We start from the raw sequence: 11,721 nt of genomic DNA on the forward strand, positions 1-11,721 counted from the left end.
GCAACTCAGGGGCTGTCCAGCCCACCAGCAGCTCACTCCTGACCATGGGAGGTGGCGGGCAGGCTCTGCCAAAAGAAGAATTCGGCTCCTTGCTGCTTCTGCCTTGCTTCCCCAGGGGTCTTACCTGTGCCCATCAGTCCCAACCCGCTGCCCCTCATCCCTGCTGCTGACCCTCACTTCTGACATGCACAGTCTCCAGTCCCCCAGGCCATGCTAATATTCCTCACTCCCAAAACATCCCCCCAGAAGCTGCAGCTGCCCTTGGGGAGCCCTGTTTCGATGGACCAGAAGGGGCCTGTAAGATCATCAAGTCTGACCCCCTGCCCTGGGCAGGAACGAATACTGGGCTTATATGACCCCAGCTAGGTAATTATCAAGCCTCATCTTAAACACCCCCAAGGTAGGAGCCAGTACCACTTCCCTTGGAAGTTGGTTCCAGATCCTAGCCACCCTGACTGAAGTAGCCTGAGCCTACTCTCAAACAACTTATGGCCATTATTCCTTGTTAGTCCGGAAGGTGCTCGGATGAACAGGGTCTCTCCCATTCCCTGCGGGTCCCCCCTGGTAAGTTTATAGACAGGCACCAGGTCCCCTCTCAGCCTTCTCTTGTGAAAACTCAACAGGTTCAGGTCCCATAGCCTCTCCTCGTAGGGTCTGCTTGGCTGTCCCCGTATCATGTGAGTGGCCCTCCTCTGGACCCTATCAATGCTGGCCACATCTCTCCTAAAGTGCGGCGCCCAGAACTGGATGCAGTACTCCAACTATGTCCTGACCAGTGTCGCATAGAGGGGAGGATCATCTCCTTGGCCCTGCTTGTGATGCATCTGGATACATAACAAGGTGCAAGTTGGCTTTATTGACCACGTCCTCACATTGGCGGCCCATGTTCGTTTTGGAATCGATAATGACTCCAAGATCCTTTTCTGCCTCTGTGCTGATGAGGGGGGAGTTCCCCAGCTTGTAGATATGCTGCTAGTTCTTCCTCCCCAGGTGCAATACCTTGCACTTGTCCGTATTGAAACCCATCCTATTCTCATCCACCCACCTCTGTAACCTGTCCAGATCTAGTTGTAGCCTGTCCCTCTCTTCTAGCATGCTCACTTCTCCTCACATCTTAGTGTCATCTGCGAACTTGAACCAGGTGCTTTTCACCCCGTCATCCAAGTCGCCGATGAAGATGTTGAACAGTGCAGGCCCGAGGACCGAGTCCTGGGGGGCCCCACTGCTCACGTCCCTCCAGGTCGAAAATGACCCATCCACCACCACTCTCTGGGTGTGGCCCTCCAGCCAATTAGCGACCCATCTGACTGTGTAGGCGTCGACACTACAGTCGCCTAATTTTTTAATGAGGATGGGGTGAGAGACAGTGTTGAAGGCCTTCCTAAAGTCCAGAAAGACTACATCCATCGCAGCACTTGTGTCCAGGGCTTTTGTGACCTGGTTGTAGAAGGCAACCAGGTTGGTTTGACAGGACCTGCCTCTAATGAACCCATGCTGATTGATTCTAAGCATAATCTCCCCTGCTGGTCCCTTGCAGATGTGCTCCTGGATAATTTTCTCAAAGAGCTTCTCCAGGACCGAGGTAAGACTAATGGGCCTATAGTTTCCTGGGTCCTCTTTCCTGGGTCTTCCAGTTTCCTGGGTACTGCACCTAGGGAGGAAGAACCAGCAGCATACCTATAGAGTGGGGAACTCCCTTCTCATCAGCACAGAGGCAGAAAAGGATCTTGGAGTCATTATTGACTCCAGGATAAACATGGACCGACAATGTGAGGACGTGGTCAGGAAGGCTTAACCACATCTTGTCATGCATCCACAGATGCATCACCAGCAGGACCAAGGAGGTGATCCTCCCCCTCTGTGCGACATTGGTCAGGCCTCAGTTGGAGTACTGTGTCCAGTTCTGAGCACCGCACTTCAGGAGGGATGTGGACAGCATTGAGAGGGTCCAGAGGAGGGCCACTTGCATGATCAGGGGGCAGCAGGGCAGGCCCTATGAGGAGAGACTACGGGACCTGAACCTGTTCAGCCTACAAAGTTGATGGAGAGTAGATTCAGGCTAGACATCAGGAGGCACTACTTCACAGTCAGGGTGGCTAGGATCTGGAACCAACTTCCAAGGGAAGTGGTGCTTGCTCATACCCTGGGGGTCTTCAAAATGAGGCTAGATAGACACCTAGCCAGGGTCATTTGACCCCAGCATCCTTTCCTGCCCGTGACAGGGGGTCAGATTTGATGATATGCTCAGGTCCTTCCGACCCTACCAACTATGAAACTATGACTTGAACTCATCCAAATGTTCTAAGAGTACCCTCACCTGTTTGGGACTGATTTCATGTGGACTGTTGTCTTCCCCATATTTCCTGGGTCTCTGGACAGGTGAACAGCTCCCATCTGATTTCAGGAGCATTGATGTGAAGTAAGTATTTAGGAGCTCTACCCTTTTGCAGGGATCAGCTGTGTGCTGTCCCCCCCATATTCAGTAGGGGTCCACAATGGAGCTTGATTTTTTTTTTTTATTGCTCCCTATGTACCTATAGAAGGACTTTTTGTTGTCCTTTATTTCAGTTGCCAGCTTGATCTCCATGCCTACCTTGGCTTTCTGTGTCTCATACCTGCAGACCCTGGCCATATGATTGTACTCCTCTCTGGATGCTGAACCATTTTTCCATGCTTCTTTTTTCTTTTTCAAAAGAATCTGTAATATCCCTGTTGAGTCAAGCAGGTCTCTTGGCCCCCTTCCTGCTTTTTGACCACATGGGGATGGCCTCTTCTTGAGCAGTGAGAATTGCCCCTTTAAAGAAGCACCACTATTCCTGAACTCCCAAATTGTCCAGTCACTGGTCACGAGGGCCTTTCTGACTAGATGCCCGAGTTTACCAAAGTTTGCCCTTCTGAAGTCTAGGACTTCTGTTCTACTGACTGAATTCCCAACCTTTTGGTGGATGGTGAACCTAATCAGATTGTGGTCTGGTCACTGTCACCCAGAGTACCTCCAGCCTTCAGGTTGCCTACCGTGTCTTCCCTTTTGGTCAGCACTAAGTCCAGAATGGCTTTACCCCTAGTCAGTCCTTCCACAGCCTGCATAGAGAACGGGTTGTCAATAGCTGCCAGGAAGTTGGTTGACCTGCTGGAGCTAGCTGAATTGTCTTCCCAATAGATGTCCGGGTAGTTGCAGTCACCCATGACAATAAGGTCTTTAGTGCTGGCTGCCTCAGTCAGTTCCCTGGAGAATGCCTGATCGCTCTCCTCTTCTTGGTAGAGAGGTCTATAGTAGACTCCCACCATCAGGTCCCCTCTCCTGAGCTCCCTTGTATTTTGACCCAGACAGTCTCAAGGGACTTCTCCCTGCAATCAAACATGATCTGCAGGGAGAGGTACCGATCCTTCCTATAGAGCCTGTAGCCCTCAATATCCATTGTCCAATCATATGTATCATCCCACCAGGCCTCCATCAACCCAATGAGGCCAAATTCATTGTCTAGAAGGAGTGCCAGTTCGTCCTGTTTATTGCCATGCTTCTGGCGTTTTCATAAGGATACCTGAGTTCACCCCTAGTTACCTCACATTTTCTGTCACTCTACAAGTGCCTTGGGGTGTTGGTACTCATCTGAATGTCCCCTACTTGAATGCCCTGCCCTGGGTCATCTTGGCCAATGGTTTTATGTACAGCAGTGGAATCTACCTTCTCTCCCCTGGACATGCCTAGTTTAAAGCCCTCCTCAGCAAGTTGGTGATTCTTATGGTGAAGAGCTTCTTCCCTCTGCCCGTGAGGTGAATACCATCTCTTGCATGTAGACCAGTGCCATCGAACTGCATGCCAAAGTTGAGGAATCCAAAACCAACATGGTGACGCCATCTCCAAAGCCTTCAGTTGACTTCCTTGATGCACTCCTCCCTCCGATGACTATGGCCTCTAACTGGGGGAGGATTGAGAAGAAGACCACTTGTGCTCCTAGTTCCTTGAGCTTCACCCCCATGGTCTTGTAGTTGCTCATAATTCTCCGGAGGTTATTTCTCACCATGTTGTTGGTGCCCACATGGACAAGGAGCATGGGGTAGTGGTCCGTAGTGTGGACCAGTTTTGGGATCCTTGCCATTACATCTTAGATCCTGGCTCCTGGAAGGCAGCAGACCTCTTGAGCGAAGGGGTCTGGACAACAAATGTCACCTTCTGTTCCCCTCAGTATGGAGTCTTCCACAACAATCACCCTTTGTTGCTTCCTTGGTGGGGGTGGCTGTTCTTGTCCTGTCTTCAGTGTGGAGGATGCAGATGCCTCGTTTGTCGATGGTGTGAGGGCTGTGTAGTTGTTGTGCAGGGCTATTGGTGGAGCAACTGATGCACGTCTTGGCTTTAGGCCTGATGTGACCAATTTTCACCCACTGTTGGTTGGGGTATCTTGCTCAAGCCCACTCTTCTGCCTGGTCTCTGTGGCATCCTTCTCCAGGTGTAGGGCTTGGCAGTAAGCATCAATATCCACCTCATGTTCCCTGATGGTTTGCAGTCTGCTCACCTCCTCCTGGAGCTCCCTCACCCGGCCCTCCAGAGTCTCCACCAGCAAGCATATCCCACAAGTGGGAGTGCTTGAACCCCAGATCCCAGCATCCAGCAGACATGCCTGGCAGCCTCTGCAGCCTGGAGCGAAGGGCTCCATCTGTGTGGGGGCCGAGACCATAGACTCAGTCTCGGTAAAGACCTCTGAGGTACCAAGTGGAGGTGGTTCATTCAGATCAGGAAGCCTAGGGGTGCGGCACATGCCCATCACCATATTGCAGGGTGGGCCCTGTTTGCACAGCTCCCTAGGTGCTTGTTTGAGTAGGAGACCAGATGGATGTAATTACCCCTGTGTGGCCCTCTCCAGCAGCTGTTGCTGTTGCTGTTGCTGTGGCCTGGCACACGGCCTCGAGTAGCTGCCTGCAGGAGGATCCCCTGGATTCCCAGCTTCCCGAGGAGTTGGGGGACTCCCTGGGTCCCTCCCTGGAGGGTGGGAAGGGCTGATCCCTGATCTCCTTTACCTGCAATCCAGCATCAGAGGTCTGTCCTATGGCATGGGGGGCTTCAGCTGCCTGGGGGTGCAACAGGCATGGGGTGAGCCATGTGTCTCTGCCAAGGGGCAGCTTGGGCTGAGAATGCCCACTGATGGCTCCTTCGCATACCCTCCTGTGCAAACTTGTGTGCCAGGCCCAGAGTGTACCTGTTTGTGCACTCTGTTTATGCAGCTCCCTTGGGACTGGGCTAAGAAGGGACCGGGGGTGTGGGGGGACGTGACCCTCCTCGGCCCGACTTGGCTGCCTCCAACCACTATCTGGCTACCTGCCATGGTCCCCCACTTACCTCCTGGCTCCGTGCTGGGGGTTGGGAGTCTCGGGGGTCCACCGGGGGGGGGGATCTGTGGCTCTTGGGGGTGTGACAGGCTTCTACCTGTGCTTCTCCACCAGAGAGCTGGTCCCAACATGCCCACCCCTAGCCCTTGGCCCTGGTCCAGCCAGAGTGGAGATGCGCACTGCCCACCCTGGATGGCCATGGCTAGGATGCCCACCTGGTCTGTGCTGTCCCTGACTCCCCAAGGGGAGGCCTTTATTGCCAGGGGCCCCGTTGGCCCTTAATCCACCAATGGTTAATAAAAATAATTAATAACTGCTTGGCCATCTTATGTGGGCAGCCGAGAGCGGTTCATTTTGCCATTAAAAAGCAAATTGAGGGTGCCCAATTCCAGGACTGTAGGTTCTAGCCTGCAGGCATCATAACATTTATTTTTGAAACCCCCCTGAAGCTGACCTGCAGTTTTACCAGGGTTTCCAGTTTTACTAGTTGTACCTGCCACCTATGGGTCCCTCTGTTAACTGCTGTTGACTTGGCAGTGAGGAGAACAAAGCCAGGCAGCCTCTCTTGAGTATTTGTTAATTGCCTGCATTGAAAGAAAGGTGTTCCTATCAAATTTATGCAAGTCCCTCCCCTTGTCCCATAAACACATGAAACATTAAGTCAAGCAAATAGAAACCCGTATTTACATAAATAAACATAATTGATATATTAAGCATAATTTGCATAATTTAACCAGCTGCAAAGTAGCATTTACAAAGTAATGATAAGCAATAATCTATGATAAGTGAACAATCGAATGAAGCCAGTAGAAAACACCTTTGGTAATCTTTGAGTTGTATGGGCTGTGAGCTATGCTGACAGGGCTAATCAGCTACTCATAAATTGGGTGCCTTTAACACCTGGGCTAGCAGCACACCTGTTGTTGGGTTTCTGTAAAACCTGAGAGCGGCGTTAGGGGGCCAATTACACCGCAGCAAAAAGGGATGTTTTAGATGTTCAGGAAATAGATTTTGGCAAGCCTTGAGTTGTATGAGCTATGGGCACATATGCTTGATAGGTCTCTCATCCACTAAGTTCAGACTTCTTTACACAAGGCATGGCACAGCAACCGTTGGGGAAGCCTTGCTCCACCATCTCTGCACCCCAAATATCCCTGTCTGGGTATGGCACAACAGCATTCTCCTGTGTGTCAAGACATTGCTACCAGTGGTGTATGGTCTGGATTGCTGAGCAGTCTTCCCCTGCCCAAAGCATGACTAACAGTGGGAGGCTGTCAACTGACAGCGCCCCCATGACCACTGTACTAAGTATATGTGCTTGAAAAAGGAACTGGCTTTTGGCCTGTGATTACGGATGGAAAGTATCTTGCCCATAATGCTAACCTTGCCCCATAATGCCATCCTAATCCAATGTTCATTTAGTGCTAACATAGCTGGTGAGCAAATGAAGGCAGACAGAACTGACCCGCTATTTATAAAGCTGCCATACTTAATTGTCCTGCTGGCTCACAAAACACTGCTTGTCAGTTTATGTAAAACCAGCAAGCGAATAAATGTTGGGGAGAAAAATCAGCCATGGCAAGCTGAAAAGGGATGGTTTAGCAATGCAGGTGGAGGGCAGCAGCGGTTCCTCATGGCGGCTGGTTCTGGGCAAAGTCTGGGGAGCTATGCTTTACTAAGATATGTTCTTCAATGGTTGCAAGTTCTGCGGGAGCCAGTGAGCAGCGTGTTCTGAATGGCTTGGTGCCGCTGGCGGGGGTGCTGTGGGGAGTTGCAGTGAGGAAAAGAACCTTTGCCAACCTCAGTGACCCAGACACTGCTCCCGAGGAGCCCTGCCCGGCTGACCCCCAACCATCCAGGACCACCTGCCCCTTTACTGGCATGAGGCCAGGGATAAGCTTCGGGTCTGGCTTGTACCTGAAGCCTCAGTCACCAGGGTGAATCAGGAAAAGTGTCTGCCCTGGTAAAACTAAAAATTGGGTGGCGGGGGGGGGTCCACACCAGAAAAAAATGTTATGATGCTTGCATGCTAGAACCTGCAATCCTGGAATTTGCCAACCCCATACTGCTTTAAATGACAAATGAGACCACGCTCGGAAGCCCACTTAAAGTGGCAAAGCAGTTATTAATTCTGTGCCAGTGTCGGATTAATGCACAGGCCTCTTGGGGCCTGGGCCCAAGGTCCCCTACCTATCATGGGCTGCCTGGGGTGCCAGAGGCAGTGTAGCCCAGGTGGGCATGCTAGCCATTGACATCTTGGGGGGGAATGCATGCCTCCTCCCCTCCAGCCAGTCCAGTGCCAGGGCCAGGGCCAGGGTCTAGGATCGGGCACAGGGCTCCCTGCAGGCAGCAGCAGCTTCCCGGGGCTATCTGCTGCCAGCAGGATCCATGGGTGACCCTGATCCCACTCACTGCTGTCAGTGGGTGACTGCTGGCACCTGCTGCACTTGGCCGGGCTGTGGCTGGGGTTGCCTTCACCTCAGCAGCGCTCGTACCACCTGTCTCGCCTTGGCTGTGACGAATTAATGGTATGAATACATCTGCTGACCTAATTAATGACATGGTAGGGGGGCTGTCAGTTGAAAGCCTGGCACCACCAAGACATGCTTTGTGACGGGCAAGACTCTAGTCAGGGTTGTCCATGAGAGTCCCCCAGTGCCACAGAGGCATGGTGTTGTGTGGCCCAAAAAGAATTTGGAGCCATAATCCCAGCCAAATAGCAAGTTCCTTATTTGAGCCATTATACTGAGTACAGCATAATTGTCCCCCACGTGCCATTTATTTGCTTGCTGGTTTTACATAAAAAAGGCAAGCGACTTTGTGAGCCCACCTGCGTGTTAAGTCTGTGGATGTTATTCAGTTCTGTCAGTATTCCTTTCCTCACTGGCTACGTAAGAAACTGTGAACAGGGACCAGTGTCTTGACACATGGGTCACTGGTGGGTAGCCTGCTGTTGTGCCAGGCCCCGAAAGGGACCCTATGTGCGCCCATCATGGGCCTGTTAGTACGTGGTTCATTGATTAGCTACACCTTGCAGATGTTTGTGGCGCCAAAAATCACAAAAGACCATCCACAACAAGTATGCCTATAAGATACATAGTTGCCAGCATGGTGCCAGCAGGCCTGGTATCTAAACTTTGTGCACCAAAACGAGCCTTGGAGAGGGATGAACTTTCCTGAACCCGGTCCCATCAAGACTTATAAATTGAGGCCATAGCTCTGTACCCCATATTGATCTGAGATGCCTGACATTGTGGAGAGAAGAGAGCAGACTGAGGCATGTAAGACTGGGACCACTTGGTCCTAAGCAGAAACCAAGAGCCTGGTGCAGGTGCTGGCGGACCCTGAGGTATTGCATCAGTTCATCAACAGCCTGTGGGTGAACTGGTACATATACCTTGATGTATCCAGGAGACTTGCTGAGTGGGGGCACAACAAGATAGTGGCCCAGTGCCAGGTCAAGGCCAAGATTCTGCCAGCTGTTTCCACAGCGATGTTGCAAGAACAGAGGCACGGCACCCGACATGTTGCATTACAAGTACCTCCATCCACTAATGTAGGTACTCGATCACCCTGAACGGAGACGGACAGAGGTCTCCAAGCCGTTCTCTGCTCTGGAGACCTCACCAACCATGGCTGCAACTCAAGCTAGTTCAAGGGAGGAAGATAGAGGCAGGCTACCGGTAATGGCACCTGCGGATTTCTCCGAGGAGGTAGACTGCTGCATTCAACCTCCACATCTTCAGTATGTGAAGCCCTGGAGACTCTTTAAGTCAACTGTCATCTGAACCGACACCTGTGATTAGGCTGAGCTGTGAGGTGAAGTGGGGGGGAGGGATTGGGTTGGCATAGGACACTGCAGTGCAGGGAGGGAGGTGGGCAGTGCAGGGAGGTGCAGGGCAACACACAGCAGGGAGCCTGTGCTGGGCAATCTTTGCAGCCACTCAGGGCCTACCCCCCCTCCCCCCACACACAGCCAGGCAACCCCTTCTTGGCATTGGCAACCCTTGAAAGAAGTACTGCTGATGCCGCCTGTGGGCTTGTTGATTATTGCTTATCGTTACTGTGTAAATGTGGTTTTGTGGTTTGATAAATTATGTAAATTATGCTTAATATATAAAATACATTTAATTATGTAAATAAAGGTTTCTATTTGCTTGACTTCATGTTCCATGTGTGTATGGGGCAAATGGAGGGATTTGCATAAGTTTGATAGGCACACATTCTTTCAATATGGGCGATTAGCAGATACTCAAGCCTGGCTGCCTGTCTTTGTTCCCCTCACTGCCAAATCAACAGAGGGACCCACAGAGGGTTAGGTAAAACTGGTAAACCTGGAAAATCCCTGTCCTGCCTCTCCTGTGCTGTGCAGTAAGAGGCACTGTCGGGGCTGGGGGGACTGTGGGTGGAGAGCGACAGGGAGGCCCCCACCCAACAGGTGCCTAACAAACACCTGGCCCTGCTTGACACCCCTAGCCCCCTGGACCTGGGGAGTTGTAGGACCAGGCGGTCACCACTTGCTTTGAATGGCAAATGAAACTGCTTTCGGGTGCCCATGCTAGGTGTCCAAGGGGCTATTAATTTCTTGCATAAACCGGGTGTGGATTATGGGCTGACAGTGTCCCTGGCAATCAAGGCCCCCACTTGGGGAGCCAGGGGTAGCATGGCCCAGGCAGGCACCCTGGCCATGGCCACGCAGAGTGGGCATGGGGTTTTGTGCAGGCAGTGGAAGCTTGCTGGGGATGTCTGCTGCCAAGCCAGGAGGACCCATAGGTCTGACTATGCTGTCAGCTCATGCCCACAAAATAAAAAAAAATGTTATTGTGCCTGTAGGCTAGAGTCTGCAGTCCTGGGACCAGGTGGCCACCATTTGCTTTGAATGGCAAATGAAACCACTCCCAGGTTCCCACATTAGGCGGCCAAGTGGTTATTAATTCCTTGTATGAACCAGGGGTGTATTATAGGCCAACATTTCCCCTGGCAATCAAGGCCCCCCCTTTGGAAGCCATGGCTAACACAGCCCAGGTGGGCACCCTGGCTACGGCCATGCAGGGCAGGTGCAGGGGCTTGTGCAGGTCAGCAGAAGATTGATTTATGTTGGGCTGGGCTGCTACACCTGGTGCCCAAAAATACCCACTACACACAAATACCTGCAAACTGAAGTGACATCTGGTGGACAAACTAGCTTATTACACATCATGCAGTGAATTACTGTGTACACGTGACAGATCAATGGCTGTATCATTGCAATTTGCACCATTGGGATGTGGTTTATTTCACAACATAACTAGCTCATTTAAATAGCAAAAAACCCTGCATGTGTAAAGTGTGAAGCAAATAAACCACAAAAACAGGCAATTAGTCACATGTACACGTGCCCTTAATGTGCAGATTAATTCTGCGGATTAGCGTGACTGGCCCAAATATGCTAATGCGCAGTACTTAGCCTCATGTGCATTAACATCAGGAGAAAAAAAAATGCTAATGCACAGTAGTGCTGATTATAGCGCATTGTTTAGAACCCGTTGTTACACGTATTAAACTTGTAACGCACCATAATTACAGTGCATTAATGAATGTGTAGATGCATCCACTGTTTGCCAGTTCAGGAACTTGTATTTTAACCTGCTTCTGCCATGGCCTGTGTAACCCGGGTGGTACTCAGACAAGGTACCCCCTCTCCAATTGAAGGGATTTAGAGGGTGCCAGTGCGCTATGGGAGGCATGGCTACTTATGGGGAGCAGTTCTCCTCCTATTCCCTGTAGAGTAGAGCTGAGACATCAGTTGGAACTTAACCACATACAATTTAATAAGGGAAGAACCGGGTTGGGATATGACATGTGCAGGAGAGGATGGGGGATCCTGGATAATAAGGGTACAATCCTCTGGGTACCTGGGGGACACACACACACACACACGACACCAGGGGAGCTTGAATGATGTGTGACCCCGGAGGCTGGGGGGTCATGGCAAATGCCTGCGGGTGACGGCAGCGGTGGGGGCATGGCCACAGCGAGCAGGGAGCTCCCACAGGTGGCTGTGGCGGCGTTGGCAGCAGGGGGGTGGCAAACGATGAGTGGCGACCGGTGGTCAGCGACCACCCGCAGACACTGCCGGTGGTGTTGGTGGTGGTAGGGGGTGGCAAGCAGTGACCACCCGCTGCTGTCACTGGCAGCGGCAGCAGCGGCCAATCACAGGGGGTGCACCACCAATCCCACGTGCACCCCCTATGCGTCACCAATGCAGGGGAGCAAGAGGGGATACAGTAAAGGTTAGGTACACATATACAGCTAACAGAGGCAAATCAATAACAAAGTTTGAGGTGCAGGGTTTCACAGAATGTAAGATGCAGGGTTTCCCAAAATATGAGGCACAGGCACACCAGAGGGGTGGGG

General features: G+C 51.7%; 1 protein-coding gene across 2 annotated transcripts in view; it reads right to left on the reverse strand.

The window, feature by feature from the left end:
* The window catches only part of NMRAL1 (NmrA like redox sensor 1), a 45,196-nt gene that overhangs the window by 11,797 nt on the left and 21,678 nt on the right, over positions 1 to 11,721 (reverse strand). Inside the window, exon 8 of one of the 2 annotated variants that reach the window (XM_025192189.1) lies at positions 11,537 to 11,553. The exons of the other annotated variant lie outside the window; for it this stretch is intronic. The gene's annotated coding sequence lies outside the window, so the exon portion shown is untranslated. Of the gene's footprint in view, positions 1 to 11,536; positions 11,554 to 11,721 lie in introns of those variants that run through there. 2 annotated transcript variants of the gene reach the window in all.

The sequence above is a fragment of the Alligator sinensis genome, unplaced genomic scaffold (genome assembly GCF_000455745.1).
Source record: "Alligator sinensis unplaced genomic scaffold, ASM45574v1 scaffold1297_1, whole genome shotgun sequence".
In the NCBI taxonomy this organism is placed as follows: domain Eukaryota; kingdom Metazoa; phylum Chordata; order Crocodylia; family Alligatoridae; genus Alligator; species Alligator sinensis.